This window comes from Mesoplodon mirus, assembly GCF_964341445.2.
Source record: "Mesoplodon mirus genome assembly, chromosome: 2".
NCBI lineage: Eukaryota > Metazoa > Chordata > Mammalia > Artiodactyla > Ziphiidae > Mesoplodon > Mesoplodon mirus.
In genome coordinates, this window is record NC_138977.1 from 175,941,641 (window position 1) to 175,961,015 (window position 19,375).

Sequence of the window (19,375 nt, forward strand, 5' to 3'; positions counted from 1 at the left end):
ACAAGAAACAGGGATCCCCTGGAATGCTCCCCAGAAAAGAAAAAGAGCTGGGCTCAGACCTATCTGTGTAGTGATGATGTAAATAGAACCTCCTAGAAAGGTAAGAAGTGGGGCTACAGTGGGGTCCAGGGTCCCTGAGAATGGACCTGTCAGGTATCTGTATCCAAGATGGTGCCAGACACCTCTGGTATCCAGAAATTCATGGATCTTCACTTTGGGATTGCACCATCAAATGTGGTGGGGCTCTCCCTCTGTGTCTATTCCTCTCTGTCTCCTTGTGTCTGGTGGGGAAATGCTCTCCCAGGAGAGGCTGGCATTGGCCCAGATCATCATGTCATGCCAGGCATAGACATAGGCTTAGTTCAGCTAACAGACTGACTGCTCTGGGGATGGGACCCATTCCCGGTCCAATGCGTTGTGGTTGGTGAGGGGGAATGCAGAAGGAAGCAGGCTCATAAGGCACAAAATGTGGTCCCCCATGCAAGCACGAGCTGCGGGTGTGTGGACCCGGGAAACATGCCTGGAACAGTCTGTTAGACCAAACTTCTACTCATCTCCCCACTCCAGGGGTCCTCTCAGAGGCTAAAGCCACAACACGAATTTCACTGACAGAGTCCTCAGTCCCACATCATAAACATCAGAACATAATATTTATTGCCCTCCTACAGACTGGGTGTCAAGATGAAAAAGAGATAATAATTCTAAATCTTACGCAAGGGCTTTGGAGATCAATGAGGTAATTTATATGAAATAGTTTGGGCTCCCTGGGAAACAAAGTATGACATAAATTTAGCCTTTTTCACTGGATGGACCCCATGTCGATAACTCACCCCATTTAATGAAAAACTCATGTGGCAGTATAGACTGTGCAGTCAGCTGTCTGAGTTCAGAATGTAATATTTTGACCAAGCGCAGATTTGTTCTAACCACGAGGCAGATACCTGTCTCAAGTCTTTTTCATCACAGGGCAGGGTAGAAATAAGTAGCAGGCACCTGTGTTTGGGATGTGTAATACAATGGCCTCTGGGAATGGTGCCTGGGCATCACTCCATCAAATTCCAGCCATATTTTAGTGGCTTCAACTCAACTCTAGACCCCAAGGTTCTGTTTTTCTCATGAATCCAAATAGCTAACTTAAGTTACTTGAAACTTATGAGAAAATGCTCCGTTGCCATCACTGTATGGTCCCAACGCTGTGCACGTGCCTTGTAAACTCTGCAGTTCTATATAAATAATAACTGCTGGATCTTAGGTCCATTTATGGAAAAGCGATAACCATTTATTGAACACCTCCTTTTTGCCAGGAGCTAAAACTCTTCGAAAGAGGTGTTTATGCCCACGCTCTCTTACCAGCTTCTTTTGAACCCATTCCAATCAGGCTCCCTCATCACTCCAGTGAAAAGGCTCTTGTTGAGGCCATTGATGACTGATGTGTTCCTCCAGCCAATGGCCGATTCTTCTTCTTCATCTGGCTCAACTTGTCAGCGGCATTTGATACCATTTATCCCTCCAAGCCCTTGCAATGCTTTCTCCACTTGGCTTCCAGAGCATCCTGTCTTCAGTCCACACTGTGTTGACCAGGGTTTGGCAAACTCCTGTAGGCCAAACTACAGGTTTGGTCTGTAGGCCAAATCCAGCCCTTTGTCTGTTTTGCAAATAAAGCTTTATGGGAGCACAGCCATGGTCATTCATTTACATATCGTCTATGGCTGCTTTCACGCTGTAGTGGCAGAGTTGAGAGGTGGCAACAGAGACCAGGTGGCCCACAAAGCCGAAACCATTTACTATGAGGCCCTTTATGGAGAAAACTTACCAACTGCTGGCATAGACTCCTTGGGGACCCTGATTCTCCTTCTACCACACCAGCCACTCCTAGTCTTCTTTGCTTCTTCTCTTCATCTCCTTGACCTCTAAGCCCTGGAGTCCTTGAACTCTTCTCTCCTCCATTTGTTCTTAGTCCCTGGTTGAGCATATCCAAACCCATGGCATTAAAAACTGCCCTGAACTCCAGGCACATATAGGCAACTGTTGACCCAGCATTCCCACTTGGTTGTCCAGTAGACTTCTCAAACTTCAATATGCCCCAGACAGAACTGATTTCTTTTCTGCAAACCTACCCCTCTTGGTTTTCCTCATTTCAGTAAGTTGCGACTCCGTGCTTCTAGGTGTTCAACCCAAGTGCCTGAAACAACCATCATGTCTTGCCTGGATTACTTCAGTAGCCTCTAACTGTCTCTCCCTTTTTGCTCTTACCCCCTACTGTCTCTTCTTCTTGCAGCAACGTGATCCTTTCTAAATATAAGCCAATCACATCCTTTTGTTGGCTTCCCAGCTCACCCACAGTAAACTCCAGATTGTCTTTCCTGCCTCCTCGCCTCAAACACCTTCTGACTTTACCTCCTTCTTCACCCCACCTGGGTCCATCTGCTCCAGCTATGTCGGTCTCCTGGTTATGTGAACACAAGCAGGCTCCTGCCCCAAGATCTCTGCTCTGTTGTTCCTTCTGCCAGGAACCCTCTTCCCCCAGATATTTGCATGATTCACTGCTCATGTCTCTTATATCATGAGCCTTTCCTGACTGCCTTAAATCAAACAGCCTCCCTCTCACTCCTGCCCATCCCCCCTCATCACCATCTGATCTACTCTGCCTTTCTTGGTTTGTGTGTTTCGTGTTCATCTTGCCCCTCTTGGTTATAAGCTCCACGAAGGCAGACCTTTGTTTTGTTCATTCTGTATCCCCATTACCTAGAATAGGGCTTGACACATAATAGGTGCTCAATAAATATTTCAATGTCCTTATCTCTTACAACTCGATGAACCCTATTTTACAGCTCAGGGCACTGAGCCTTGGAGAGATTAAGGCACTCACACAGGGCAATTAGGGTAACAGTAAGGCAGAGCTGGAATTTGTACCTGGTGCTATCTGACTGCCAATTCAGTGCTCATTCAGCAACTGTGTGTTGTTCTGTCTCTGAGAGCAGCTCTGAGGATTGTTTGCGAAAAGACAATTTTTCCTAGGACGTAAAGAATTCCTGGATCTACTGATGACTCACTGTGAGTCTATGTCTTTCTTACCATACTTATATTTTTGGTTCTGACCACCCTAGGGGTTTGAGGTATGTATGTGTATGTTCTATAAGTTGTCCTTAAAATAAAATTTCCCTTGGTTTATACCGTCGTTAAGCGTTTCCCCTCTCCATTAGCTTACACCATCAGTATGTTGGTTTGAGATCCAGTGATCTTGTGTGGATGACCAAATGCCTGGAATTTTAAGGTCTTTTGCCCTTTTGCCCCTCTCCAATGTACTCCATGAGGTCTAAACATATGCTTAACTGGAGCAGAAGGGTTTCTAGTTAGAGAAAGCTGGGGTAGATTTGAACACTTTTGTGTGTGTGGGGGGGTGGGGGTAGAAAGCAATATAACTTATTTTTAAACTTGAAACTAACTTCCTCTCTCCCTCCCTCCCTAACTCCCTCCTCCCTTCCTTCCTTCTTCCCATCTTCTAAACTCTGGTTTCCAGAACTGCAGGATCTTATATTTCAGCATGTTTCTGCCAGTTCCTACATGATAGTGTCAAAGTCCCCTTCCTCAATGTGTCCTGGGAGGAGGAGGCCTCTGGGCTCCCGGGAGGTGGGAGAGGGAGTCTAGTAGCCAGGCTGTGGGCAGTCAGAAGAGGTTGGTTCCCATCTCCATTCCTGATTCCTCGGTCCTCTGCAGAAAGCTTGGCTGGGCTTCTTTTCATCCTTGCCACCTTCATCCGGGACAACTCCTTTCCCTGCCTTCTGGGCCACTTGAGTCTTCTGTCGCCATCTTGGATCAGGTTCACTGCCAATATCTTCTGCCCATAACACCTTCCCACCTCAAGAGCGCCCTCACAGCACAAAGAATCCCCCTGGGGCACTGCCCGGGAAGGCACATTGCCCTCCCTACCCTCTTTCCACATACCAGTGGCCAGGGACAAACAGGCTGTCACAGTCAGACTTTGCTCTGAGAGTTTGACTTTAATCACAAGGGTCACATGCAAAAAGCAGGATGTCAGGGAGAGATTATACCCCAACCCTGACCCTGACTTGAAAGTTTCTGGTCTGCTCTCTCATCCCCGTTTGGTTGCTCCTAATTTCAGAGACAGGGTGGATGATTCAGGGCTCGTTGTTTATTATCCAATCCTCAGAATTTTCTAGATTCTTCTCTCCTTCTCTCTCTCTGTCCCCGGCAGCCTTTCTCCCTATGACCGTTTGACTAATATTGGGAGGCCGTGTGACGGAAGGCTCACAAGCCCACGCAGGGAGTCCTGCCCTGGCTGTGCCTCGTACCTGCTGTGTGACTTTGGAGAGATGCTCTCCCAACACCAGTGTCCTAAGACGGAGATGGGGAATCATGGCACGCACTTCAGAGGGTTGTTGAGGATTAAATGAACAGTGATCACCTACCGCTTCGCCCAAGGCATTGTCATGGCTACTGAGGTGGTTCAAATTATTGCTGGTGAATTTGAATTTTCCTCCAGGAGATTAGTAGGTAGAGAGAAAAATAGTCTCTAAGCTTTAGAGGTCCCCCACGAGAATGGGCTTGAATATTGGAACAGAGAAAACTGCTGCTTTTTGGGAAAATGCCTAAGCCCAGCCTATAGATATTGATTTACTCTGTATTATTATAAGGGGTTTAATGTATCATCATGGTTCACAATCACACGTCTTCTTTTTCCTCTTCACACCTGGGGACCAGAACCTGCAATTGTGTTTTGGTCAATGGCTCAGTCCTGACCCTCCCTGAACTGTCAGTTTGGAGATGTTCAAAAAGACTAGGAATCGTGGTCTTTTGGATACGACATTGGACACGTAGTCAATGCCACTCAACTGGGCTAAGCCTGGTGCATACTTGATCTCATTTGGTTTTCACCGCAAACCCATGAGGTGTTGCTGTGATGGTCACCATTTTACAAATGGCGACTTGAAGCTCAGAAAGGTGAAGTACCTTGTCCGAGTCCACGCAGCTCTTAATGGGCCTGCACTGAGCGCCCAGATGGATCCAAAGCCAGAGCCCCGGCCCTTGCTCAATACTGCTTCCTGCTCAGTCTTCAAGAAGCCCCCTGCTTCGTACCTGCATTCAGTTGGGTCACATTCTATTTTCCTCGTAGATCCAGGACTTGTACAACAAGTTACCGAAGGAAGAGCATCCTTGCATTTTCTCTTTTTACAAAACACCTCCCAACAAAGTCCTGTCAGATCTTATATTCTTTACACTTTCTGTGGAATTGCCTTCTCCTCTGGCCCACATTCACGTTCCTTATTCGGGCAGGGTCATGGTACCCTCCTGTGAGGAAGAGAGCCACAATTTGGGCCCCAGAAATCCCGCTGTTCTCGCCCAGACTTTGAGAATCTCCTCAGGTTCACATCTCTCTCCATTTTTCACCCCTCTGTCCCCCGACCCAATCCATAATCACTTCATGAAAATGTGTAGGTGTGGCGCGTGGGGTGCGGTGGCCGTGCATCTAGAAGGGCCAGGAGAGAACTACGAGGTCGACGCCTCCATTTTACAGATGAAGAGAAGGCCATCGTGCTGTCATGGGGTAGAGGGGGTTCAACCTGAAAAACGGGAGGGGAAAAAAGAGGGACAATCACACGTGGGAGAAGAAGATTTTGAGGCAGAACGCAAACCCAGCAACACAACTCACGGAAGACTCGTGGGACGTGAGATCACACCAGCAGAGTTTTGCAGAGGGAGGTGGGCCTGGTGCCTGGGCATGAAAGGCCTCACGGCTCTGGGGCCAGGGTTCTAAGAGAGGGGGTGAGCCTGGGTCTGGGGCAGGAGATACGGAGAGAAGGTCAGAGGAGCTAACCCATCTTGCCCCCATCCTGCGCAGGGCTGGAGCACAGGGATCTCCCCTTTGAAGCATCAGAATCCCCTGGGGTGCTTCTTTTTTTTTGTTTGTTTTTTGCGGTACGCGGGCCTCTCACTGCTGTGGCCTCTCCCGTTGCGGAGCACAGGCTCCGGACGCGCAGGCTCAGCGGCCATGGCTCACGGGCCTAGCCGCTCCGCGGCATGTGGGACCCTCCCAGACCGGGGCACGAACCCGTGTCCCCTGCATCGGCAGGCGGACTCTCAACCACTGTGCCACCAGGGAAGCCCTGGGGTGCTTGTTAAACTCAGATTCCAGGCCTCTTCTCTCAAGATTGGGATTCAGTACTTTGGCGGCCAAGACATCTGCATTTTAATGAAGGCCCCTGGGGGTTCTGAAACAGAGATTCCCAGAAAGCATTTGGAGAGACACTGACATCACTGGGCACAGCTTAGAAAAACTTTAAACCTGTTCCTGGCTACCCGGGCCTCTTGACACTGAGCAGGTCATCAGTTTCCACTGGTCACTGCTGGGCCTTCTTGCTCCCACTGTTTGGGGGGTAGACGAGCTCATCCCTGAAGTTGGCCACTTGCCTGGATGGTAGAGTAACGGTGGACAATGACACAGTGTGGAGAAGGGCCGAGCTGGGGGACCATATCTACCTGAGAAACACCTCCTCCTTCCTGTCTAGGGGGCAGCAGGGGGAAGCCCTAGGCTTGGAGGGCCTGGATGGAGGCTCCAGCTCTGATTCTTCCACTTACCTTCCTAAGCCTTAATGTCTTGATCTATAAAATGGGTCAATGATATTTTTAGTTTAGTGGGTGGTTGAGAAGATGCCATGGAGAAATGTATGTGGAAGTATCAGGCACTGCACCTGGCAAGTTTGACAAGGAGAAATGGTGGCCTCCAGTAATAATAGCAGATAGATCAGAGCCCTCACCTTGTACCAGCTGCCACCCCCGGTGCTTTACACGTACAAACACATTTAATCTTCACAGCAACCCTGTGAGGCAGCTACTATTATCATCTGTGTTTTACTGTTCAGGAAGTAGCACAGAGACATGAGCAGTTTGCCCAAGATCACACAGCTGCGACCTAGGCCATCTGTTCCTAACATTTGTGTTCCTTAACTGTATGCTATTCTGACACTGGGGAGATCCCTTTTCATTTACTTTTCTCTCCTGCCCCTAAAATGTGTTTTGGGGGCTTCCCTGGTGGTGCAGTGGTTGAGAGTCCACCTCTCGATGCAGGGGACGCAGGTTTGTGCCCCGGTCCAGGGGGTCCTGCATGCCGTGGGGCAACTGGGCCCGTGAGCCATGGCTGCTGAGCCTGCGTGTCCAGAGCCTGTGCTCCACAACGGGAGAGGCCGCAGCAGTGAGGGGCCTGCGTACTGAAAAAAAAAAAAAAAAAGTGTTTTTGAAGTATTTTAAGCCATTGACGCTTCCTTTCAAGTGAAATCTGTAAGGAAATCTGATGTAAAAATAGGTACCCGAGGAGCAGTTTTGGTTGAAAGGGGATGCTGACAGCCACACTCTGGTCCCCTTCCCCCAGCAGTGGAATCTGGATCCCAGAGGGGCTCCACAGGGCACTGGCCGAAAAACAGAACAGCAACATCACCCGAGGGATAACTACTTGAGCTTCGGCTTAAGGAGTTCTTGGAATTTGTGCTAGAAACCTGTGATTTCTTCCTGACCTCAAGGCTGGGACCTTATCTGTCCACCCTGGCAATGAATACACACACACACACACACACACAATTGTACACACATTCACACACACACAGTACTCTTGCCCCCATACAAATACACACTCTCACATGCACATTCACACATACTGTCACACACAGACTTACACAAGAGCCTAATCTCTGCTTTCCCCCTCATGTCGCCCCATTTCCTGTATCGCACTGGATTCCAGCTGAGTGAGGGGAGGGAGAAGCCCCAGCCTCCTTAGTCCACACCTGCCCCTGCCCCCCCACCTCCAGCAAACTCAGAACTGGCCCCTGAGCCAGACTGGTCAGCATCCTGTCCCATCACAAGCCTTTTCATCTCAGGAACTCTGTATACAAGTAGTCTCATTGACGCCCATTTTACAGATGGGGAAGCTCTCATCATCGTAATGACCTCTCAGGGAGAGTGGCCTTTCATCTGTGGATCACAAAGGACTCTTTCTGCACACTAATTAGAAGTCCCAGAGGAAGATTCGCCACTGTTCCTGCCACTCTGTAGTCCTGGAAAGAGGAGGCAGAGGAGGAGCCTGGGGATTAGGCTATAGAAACGCAGAGCCCGTTTCCCAATCGAGGAAGCCGGCTGGCTGGCCAAGGGGGACAGAGTGTGCAGATCAGTAACTGGACCGTGAAACACCCGGGGAAGGGCTGTAGGGATGCAGAAGCCTCGGACTATTACTTGTAATAGTAATAATCACAAGAGCGACTGTGAGTGGGTGTTTCCTATGTGAGCAGCACAGTGGTGGACAAACGTTACAAATCACAGGATTGTTTTTCCCCGGGGTAGGGGCAGGGGGCCATATTTAAGCATTTTCCAGTACACCAGCGCTTGGAAGACACTGGAAGTTTCTCAGCCAGTGAAGTATAATGCTTCAGGATGATGGATCTTAAAGGGGTGCATGAGACGGATTAAGAAGGGCATGCTAGAAAAGGCTCAGGGGCCATTGTCCAAGTGCTGGCTCAGGCCTGGGGTGACCCGGGTGTGATCTATTTTAGGACTTGGCATTGGAACAAAAGGTGGTTGTAGAGCTATCATAAAGCAACACAGCAAATGTATGCTGGGAGCACGGACAAGAAAGCAGCTGTTTGCCTTCACAGTTTTGAGCCACATTTTCCAGGGGTCTGGAAAACAGGTGCATCTGACCATACCTCGGGAGATCTTCAAAAATGCTTATGCTCAGGGCCTACCCCAGATTCTGATTCAATAGGCCTGAAGTGGGGTCAGATGTGCCCCAGACGTGATCCCAGAGAACAGCCAGAGCTCAGAATCGCTGTTCTAAACCCTCGTTGCTCAAGGTGTGGTCCACGCGCCACAGCCTGGCACCAGTTGGAAACTTGCTTGATATCAGGTTCTCGGACTCGGGCCCCTCAAGGTTCACTGAATCCAGATTTGTATCCTAAGTGTTTCTCAAACTTTAATCTACCTGCGTATTACCTGGGGATCTTGTTAAAATGCAGTTTCTGATTCTCGTTTAGTTCTTTTGAATGTTAACCCTGAGATCTGTTCCTGAGCCCAGAAGGTTGTCAGCATGATGACAACTGAATTTTCTAGAGACTTGGAACTCATCAGGCACTTTCAGTGAATTCTTACATTTTGCCCAACTCTTATCTTCATGCTGCCCTTTTGCAAAGCAGGCAGATGAGTCACCATTAGCTCTGCTTTAGCGGTTCCATTTTACAAACTGGAGGCTGATATTCGGAGCCGTAAAAGCACCTCTTGCTCAAGGCCTTACAGCTAGTATGTGGTCAAGTTGGGAGTTGCAATTCCATTTCTTTTGGTGACAGATACCAGGCTCCATTGATTAGGGCCCCTGGCCTCCTTGCTCCTTTGCTAGTTGAATGGCAGATTATCACACTCTGCAAAGGCAGATGATTAGCATGTGACTCATGCAAGGGGAGGAGAGGTTGTAGGTCAGTGTTTCTCAACCTTAGCTACACAGTGGCATCTTCTGGCGGGGGGGCGGGGACCTTAAAAAATACCCAAGCCTGTATCCCAGCCCCGGCGATTCTGATTTAACTGATCTGGGTGTGGCCTGTGCTTTGAGATGTTTTTAAAGCCACCCCTGTGAGTCTCACATGCAGCTGAGATTGGGAACCTCTTTCTGTTTCCCACACAACATGACCCAGTCCTGTACCCTCAAAGGAGACAGCTTCTGACTGTTCAAACCCCTCCTCCCAGGCCTGGAATCCACACATTATCCCTGGGCAGCCTAGTGGCAGAGGGGGCCTGCTGAGAAAACATGCCCATTCTGAATCCCAACCCCCAACCTCATTTAAGTTGCCAGAGTTAGCAAATGGAAATACAGGATGCCCAAGTAATGTGAATTTCAGGTAAACAATGAGTCACTTTTTTAGCATAAGTATGTCCCAGGCAGTATGTGGGAAATACTTATACTACAGATTTATTCATTGTTACCTGAAATTCACACTTAACTGCATGCTCTGTATTTTATCTGGCCATCCAGATTCTCTTTCCCAGCAACCAGGCCTTCTAAAAGGAGGGTATCTGAGGTGAAGCTGTCTGGGCCTGGATTGGGGCATCCAGTTTTGTCAGATGAGGCTACTGAGAAGGATTGGTTTTCAGGTTCCTTTATTAAAACTGCCCCAGATGGACAGACACAACACCCTCCTTGTCTTTTTTGGCTGCGGAGTCGGCTTTCCATGAATGTGCCCCACTTGAATGAGTAAACTGGCTTCTCCTCTCCCTGGCACCAGGCCACGTACGCCAGTGACGCAGCCCAGCTAGAAGCTGGGAGCTCAGAATTTGGACATGGAAAGATATTTTTCCCCCCTGGAACCAAGTAACACAAACCAAACAGCTATATATAAACTTTGGTAGAAATGTCATAGATGGCACGTTCTAAGAAAGTTGGTTGTAGGTGATCCTAACTTACATATGCAGCTGGTACTCACAGCCTACACCAAATGCTGTCTAATAAAAATGCCAAGTGAGGTCAGGGTGATGGGAACCTAAACTGCAAGGGTATAAATTAGTATCAGTTGCCTGCTTATTCATTAACTCATTCAAAAACTATGTCTTGGGGCTTCCCTGGTGGAGCAGTGGTTGAGAATCCACCTGCCAAGGCAGGGGACACGGGTTAGAGTCCTGGTCAGGGAAGATCCCACATGCCGCAGAGCAACTAAGCCCGTGGGCCACAGCTACTGAGCCTGCACTCCAGAGCCCACGAGCCACAACTACTGAGCCCATGTGCCACAACTACTGAAGCCCATGCGCCTAGAGCCCATGCTCCGCAACAAGAAAAGCCACCGCAATGAGAAGCCCGCGCACCGCAACGAAAAGTAGCCCCCACTCACCACAACTGGAGAAAGCCCATGAGCAGCAACGAAGACCCAATGCAGCCAAAAATAAATTTAAAAATTAAAAAAAAAAAAGTATGTCTTGTCCATCTATGATGTGCCAGGCATTGGACAAAGATGCATCCTGCACTCAAGTTGCTCCCATTCTGCTGGGGGAGACAGATAGGTGGAGACAATTACAATTCAATGAGATGATGCTTTGACGAGGACCCTTGGAGGGAATTTGCCCAGAGGTGGGGGCAGGAAAGGGTCTCTAGAGGAAAACCTGAAACACAGATGTGAATTAGTGGGATGAAGAAGGTGGAAGGAACAGAAAGTACTCCAGGCAGAGGAAATAGCATATACCAAAGCAGGGAGAAGGGAGAGAACATGGCACATTGTGGGGTGTAGCTGGAGGAGATGAGATTGGGGAGCCGAGCAGAGGCCAAAGAGGGCATTAGTAAGCCTGGAGTTTGGAGCAGAAAGAAAGTAATGGAAGGATATTTAAGCAGGAGAAGGATATGACCAAATTTGCCCTGGCAATAGTATGGTGGTTGGATTGAAAGGGGCAAGCCTGGAATAGAGTCCAAGCTGAAGGCTGGTATAGGCATCCATGGGAGAGATGATGGTGGACTTGCTTAGGGTGGAGGTAAAAAGGGGTGGAGAGAAGTGCATATGCTATAGAAGCTTCATGGAGGGAGGGCCTCCAGGAGTTGGAGATTCCATAGGATATGAGGGGCAATGGGAAGGGCAGTGTCTAGTATGGCTCCTGGGATAGGAGATGCATCTGGAAGTGTACTTGATGGTGTAAACCCAACCTGGCACTTGAGCTCCAGGCCTGAAGACTCAAATGACCTTTTTTTTGGCCACGCCACACAGCATGCGGGATTTTAGTTCCCTGACCAGGGATGGAACCCGTGCCCCCTGCAGTGGAAGCATGGAGTCTTAACCACTGGACCGCCAGGGAAGTCCCTCAACTGATATCTTGACCATCTTTATAGGTGACTAACAGGCTCTTCTAACTGCATGTGGCTGTAAGGGAGGAAAAAACTGTCTTCTACCCTTTTAGGTTCAGTACCTAGAGTCCTGCAAATTAAACTGACACAAGACAGATTAACAGGAGAAAGGGCATAAAAATGTTATTGGTTGTTAATATCTTAATTTTTATATGTGCACAAGGGTCTCACAGAAAAGGAAGACAGTTAGCCCTGAGAGTTTGTATACCAGTTTAACAAAGAAAAAAATAATTGTGCAGAAGTGATAAGACGAAGGAAAATGGTTGAGGCTTCTAGAGGTGGTAACTTGTGTGAAGGGATACTTATGGGTGAAACTAATGGAAGATAAGTGTTCTTCCAGTAAGGTTTGTTAATGCAGATTCAAGTTCTACTATCTCTAGCAATGAGTCATCTCCTCTTCCTAGTACAGAAGAAGGGAGTGGAGACATCTTCACAAAGGGAAATTTATGCCCTGCCTTTTTAGACAGAAAGGAGGAGGATACAGAGATTTTCTTGCATCTGCTGATTCTCAGTTGCCTTCAGCTCAGAATAATCCTTATGACAAAATGGTATATTTTGGGGTGGCATATTCTCATCCCCTTCATGACCAACATAAGAAGTTTTGGCCTCATCCTCCCACCTCTCCTCTGGATCTCCCTCATCTGTCCTTCTTTCTTTCCTTCTTTTCTTTCCTTTAATCCCAATTCTGCACTCATCTATTTCACCTCAGGTGGGTCACACGACCTCCTGGACCTTAGTTTCAGTAAAACAGAGGCACCAGTGAATTTTCTGTAACTCATCTTCAAGGTCTCTTCTTGTTCTAAAACGTGAAGACTTGGGCCTTCGAGGAAGCAGAACACAGCATTTATAAGGGTGGGATTTCAAGTCTGACCAGCAGGGGTTTATCCTGGTTCTCCCATTGCTAGCTCTTTAATCGAGGGCCAACTCTCCAAACCTCGGTTCCCGACATATAGGTATAGAGTGGGAATAATAATAATATGTACCTCATACAGTTTTTGTAAGGCGTGTAAGAGTTAATCTACTTAGCATAGTGTCTAGCACATACTAGGCTCCCAATATATGTTAGCTATTCAAACATATGATATATTAATAATTGCCATTATTATTATCTATGCACTAGCAAATGTGAACAGGGAAGTGAGAATAACAATAAAAATTTATTGAGCACCTACATAACGTCAGGAATGTTTCTACATTTCACAGTGTAGTTGTACAATTCATTCTGTACAACTCCTTGAGATGAACACAATAATTATCTACATTTTATGTCAAAGAAGCTGAAGCACAGTGGAATCAAGTAACTTGCCCAAGGTCACATCACTAAGAAGTAGCAGAACCTGGCTTTCAAAACCAGGAAGTCTGGCTTTGAGGACCGCACCTGTATTCAGTATGTGGTACATGGACAAGTCATAATACACTCAGCATCTTACAGTATGTGGTACATGGACAAGTCATAATACACTCAGCATCTTATACCCTCTCTCTTTTTATTCTTTTGCAAAACTTCAGTATGTGGTACATGGAGAAACCATAATATTCAGTATGTGGTACATGGACAAGTCATAATACACTCAGCATCTTACACCTTCTCTCTTTTTATTCTTTTGCAAAACTTCAAGCATTTCCCCAACCAGGAAAAAAAAATCTGACCTTCATTTAGCTTAGGTTATTTTCTCCACCAAGAGCTCCAAATAACCTAGGTCTGTGTTACTGCAATTGTGTTCCATGGTCCACTACATCTGTAACAATAACATGTTAATAGAAGTTATGCCTCAAAGGATTCCATGGCCAACCGAGTTTGGGAAATGCTAGACTAAGCAAAGTTTATTTGCTGAGTAAACTGCAGAACTTCTCAGGGACTTTAAAATGATAGTGTACACTGTGAACCCCTGGGTGGGAAATATAAAGCAGTGTTTCTCAGACACATTTAATTATGGAACCTTCCCTTTTCTTTTCACAGAACATCCCAAAGGACTTGTATTCCATGGAACACACGTTGGGAAATACTGACCTAGGTGCTAATGGTGAAATAGGATACCAGAGAGCTGGAAAGACTCAAGAGGAACAGGGCAATTAAAATCTCTAGTTGGGGGCTTCCCTGGTGGCGCAGTGGTTGAGGGTCCGCCTGCTGATGCGGGGGACGTGGGTTCGTGCCCCGGTCCGGGAGGATCCCACATGCCGCGGAGTGGCTGGGCCCGTGAGCCATGGCCGCTGGGCCTGTGCGTCCGGAGCCTATGCTCCGCAGCGGGAGAGGCCACAGTAGTGAGAGGCCCCGCGTCCCGCAAAAAAAAAAAAAAAACCTCTAGTTGGCAGTAAAGGCCAGTTTGAATACCAATTCATAGAGATCGGAAACCCTGTGTAACTTAGAGGTCACAGACAAGGACAAACTGGAACAAAGATTGTATTTGACCTTCACTATTAAAAAAAAAAAAGGTGGGGGGAATTTTACATATATATCCAGTATCAGAGCATTTGATACCACTGGGTTCACATTCCTACCTAACAATAATTGGCTGCCCTACTTTCATTAGGCAAACATTCTCCAGTTTGGCACAGTTCTCACCACTCCCTATTATATTATAATTAGCTCACTCCCATCATTTATGTGACATGGAAGTGTTTGAGTTTGTGACCCCTGGTCCCACTGCATCTTGTAAACCTCACAGAAGCTGGAATAGTGGTTTTTACTTTATAACTACAACTGAGGCATTTATTTTTATAACTAGTTCTTTTTTTTTTTTTTTTTTTTGCCTTTTCAAATAATCGTGTGTATTCTTCTCTGATGCTACATTGAAAAAAATTTTTTTTACATCTTTATTGGAGTATAATGGCTTTACAATGGTGTGTCAGTTTCTGCTTTATAACAAAGTGAATCAGTTATACATATACCTATGTTCCCATATCTCTTCCCTCTTCAGTCTCCCTCCCTCCCACCCTCCCTATCCCACCCCTCTAGGTGGTCACAAAGCACCGAGCTGATCTCCCTGTGCTATGCGGCTGCTTCCCACTAGCTATCTATTTTACATTAGGTAGTGTATATATTTCCATGCCACTCTCTCACTTTGTCCCAGCTTACCCTTCCCCCTCCCCATATCCTCAAGTCCATTCTCTAGTAGGTCTGTGTCTTTATTCCTGTCTTACCCCTAGGTTCTTCATGACCGTTTTTTTTTCTTAAATTCCATATATATATGTTAGCATACGGTATTTGTCTTTCTCTTTCTGACTTACTTCACTCTGTATGACAGACTCTTAACTAGTTCTTTTTTCTCATTGTAAATGTACCCCTGCTGATTGCAAAAACTTGGAAATAGAGAAAAGTATGAAAAATAAAACAATGGCATACATAATAATGACAATTCAGAGACGGCTATTGCTAATCTTCTGGTATATTCCTTCTCATATTTTTGTTTGCACCTACGTATCTAAGTTTTCATCATATTTTGGATCATTCTGTATATGTGATTTTGTATCTTCCTTTATTCAAAGAACATTCTATTAGTTACTAAGCATGGTTTATTCTGCTAAATTGTAATAGGTGAGTTTCTAAGAAAACTCACTTTAAAAAAATCACTTACAATGAAACCAGAGAGGTTAGGGGCTAGAAAGCTTTAAACTCGCAATAAAAAAGGTATTTTTCCTGCAAGAATGTCTATCTTAGAGTTGTTTTTTATAGTCATAAAAGCACAGCTCTAAAAGTTAAACATTGTTGAACAAATCCAACATTACATAGTTCAAAAGTGACTCTAATAAAAGAGAAACTAATGCCAAAGTGCATGTGAAGGGCTTGAATGTTATTTCACTAAATGTGAGAATGGAAAAAGCAACTTTTCAAAATTCACATATGATAATTTTATATAATATACAAACATGTAGCTTTATGTAGCTGATATAATAAATTGAAGGTATGAATACACATTTGAATATTCCTCCACCTTCCTAAAAGTTTATATCCTCGAATTGCTCAAAACCCCTTTTCAATAGAAAAATCAGAGATACTCTTACATACATATATATATTTTTAACAAGCATTTTTAAATTTTATTTATTTATTTATTTGGCTGCATTGGGTCTTAGTTGTGGCACGCAGGATCTTCATTGCGCCATGCAGGCTTCTCTCTAGCTGTGTGTTGCAGGCTTCACCCTAGGGCTCCAGGGTGCACGGGCTCAGTAGTTGTGGCGCTCTGGCTTAGTTGCCCTCTGGCATGTGGGATCTTAGTTCCCCGACCAGGGATCGAACCCACATCCCCTGCACTGGAAGGCGAATTCTTTACCACTGGACTACCAGGGAAGTCCCAGAGATACTCTTATATTGAGGGCATAAATAGTAGTAGTTGTATTTGGCACTTTAGAATTCTAGCATCCTGTAAGTGAGAGGGCTTAGTGGTCATCACCATGTAATTGTGCCCTTGAAGTAGGAGTAGCAGTAGGAGTCCCCTCTACAAGAATCAGTGGCTATCCATTCTCAACATGATCGGCTCCTGTGATGGGAAACCTCTACCTCAGAGGTGCGATTCAGAGCTTCTAACTAGACAGTTCGTCCTCACATCGAAGCCATGAATCCTCCCCTGACTTCTGCCCAGTCGCCCAATACTGCTCTTCAATTTGAAGTCTAATTCTTTTCCCTATGACAGCTTCTTAAGTATTTTGAGAAATCTATTATTTTGCCAAGCAATCTTTTCTAAGCTAAGCATCTTTTAAACTTTTATTTAATTTTTTATTGAGATATAGTTGATTTACAATATCGTGTTAGTTTCACATGTACAGCAAAGTGATTCAGATATATATATATATATATTTCAGATTATTTTCCATTATGGGTTATTATATGATATTGAATGTTTTTCCCTGTGCTATACAGTAAATCCTTGTTGTTTACCTATTTTAATTATAGTAGTTTGTATCTGTTAATCCCATACTCCTAATTTTGACCCCGCCTTTCTCCTTTGGTATCCATAAGTTTGTTTTCTATGTCTGTGAGTCTGTTTCTGTTTTGTATATAGATTCATCTGTATTATTTTTTGATTCCACATATAAGTGATATTATACAATATTTGTCTTTCTCTGCCTGACTTACTTCACTTAGTATGGTAATCTCTAGGTCTACCCATGTTGCTGCAAATGGCAATATTTCATCCTTTTTTGTGGCTGAGTAATATATATATGTACATACTACATCTTCTTAAGCCAGTCATCTGTTGATGGGCACTTGGGTTGTTTCCATGTCTTGGCTATTGTAAAGAGTGCTTCTATGAACATTGGGGTGCATATATCTTTTCAAATTAGAGTTTTCATCTTTTCTGGACATATGCCCAGGAGTGGGATTGCTGGACCATATGGTTAAGGTAAGCATTTTAATTTCTTTCAAGTTTCTAATATATCATAGTTTTGAGACATTTCTAGAAGCCCAGAATGATTTTAGAATTACATAAAATTTTTAAAGGCGTTAAATTAAGGGAATTCCCTGGTGGTCCAGTGGTAAGGACTCCACGCCCTCACTGCCGAGGGCCCAGGTCCAATCCCTGGCCAGGGAACTAAGATCCCACAAGCCATGCAGTGCGGCCCCCCACCCTCCGAAAAAAAAAAAAAAGGAGTTAAATGAAGATAAATTTGGATCAGAACAAGAACAAGGCAGGGAAAGGGAATCTGGTCCGTAGTAGGCATCATTCATGTCATCTCAATTAATCCTCACAGTTGCCTAATGAGACAGTGTTGGTCAAGGCTTACTATCCTGTAAGTGACAGAAAGTCCAACTCAAACTGGTTTAAGTAAAACAAATAAACAGATTCATAAGAAACTAAAAATCCCAAGAGTTGACCTTGGCCTTCAGTATAACTTGATCTAGGCACTCAAATAATGCCACTAGGACTTGGGTTTTTTTCTACCTCTAAACAATGCAGTCTGCTGTATGGCCTTCATTCTTGTAGAAAGTTTGAAGACTCCCTGCAACTCCAGGCTCCCAAGTTCAAGTTTAGCAGGAAAGAGCCCCAGCAGTGCCAGCAAAAGCATCATTGCATCTCATTGACACTGACTGCATCATGTGCCTGCCTCTGAACAAATGGCGAGGACCAGGGTCATGGGTGATCTTGTTACCCAGGCCTGAGACCCACATCCACCTCTGAAGCAAAGGGTGGAGGTACCACCCAGAATGTATGGACTATGAGTGGGGAAGGGGTTGTTCCCCAGAAGGAAATCTGGGTGCTGTTACCCAAAGAAGTGGGAATGGGCTACCAAGTCAACCACGTCGACTTAGTATTATTTTAATATCCCATTTAGAGACAAGGTGACCAAAGCTCAGAGACAGAAAGCTGTTTGTCCAAGGTCATACATAGAAAGTGAAAGGAAGGGGTGTGCTCCACTGCAAAGCCCTGCTCTTTTCCCCTCTCCCCACAATGCTATGCAGGGGAAGTTCTGTTGACCGGAACTGAATCATAGCAAATGTATCTCCACTTTTTATGATTCAGTAACTTTGGGTGACAGAGTAATTAACTAATTTTAAGCGCTGGGGATAAATGCTCCTGAATCCTTTCATCTTGATTTCCTGGCAAAAGTGTTGGAATTTCTCCATGATTGGTCAGTGAACTCATCAACATCTTCCCAGAACCTGGGGGACATGGCTTCGGGGACTTCATTAGCCAGTTACCCACTTCATCTTGATTTTCACTTCCTGGTAGCAAGTCTGGTTCTGTCTGTCATGAGGCCTTGGTTATCATGGACAGCCTCTGTGGTATGTCTTGGGGACAGCAGAGTGGAACCCCATGATGATCATGCTCCAGAGATTTGCTCAGCCAAGGCACTTTTTAAAGATGTAAATGCAAATGTCTTGGTCATCGTGAGCACTAGTCCTTATTATCACTAGAGCATTATGCACTTTTCTCTAGCCTTTCTGTTCTGAAGACATTTGAAATGCCTTAGAAAGTTAAACTATGTCCCTTATCAATAGCAGACTAAACTGTGATAAAATCATGCATGAAATACATTCATGTATGGAATACCATCCAGCCATTAAAAAAATAAAATGAGGGGCTTCCCTGGTGGCGCAGTGGTTGAGAGTCCGCCTGCCAATGCAGGGGACACAGGTTCGTGCTCCAGTCTGGGAAGATCCCACATGCCACGGAGCGGCTGAGCCCATGAGCCATGGCCGCTGAGCCTGCGTGTCCGGAGCCTGTGCTCCGCAACGGGAGAGGCCACAGCAGTGAGAGACCCGCGTATCACAAAAAAAAAAAAAAAAAAAAAAGAGGCAACCAAATATCAGTACTGGCAAATCTCAAAAACTTAATGTTGAACAACAAAAAGTGCTGTGGAAGGACACATGCAAAATCGTGCTATATTCGGTGCAGGACTACATAAGAAGGAAAACTATAAACACATGTATAGGCATTTCATGATGGTAGGTCCTTGGGGTAGGAGAAGGGGCTTCAAATGGTAAAAGGGAAACAGGATATCATCATTTTTATTTGTAATTTTTTTTCTTAATCTAGGTGGTGGATACAGAGATATTTG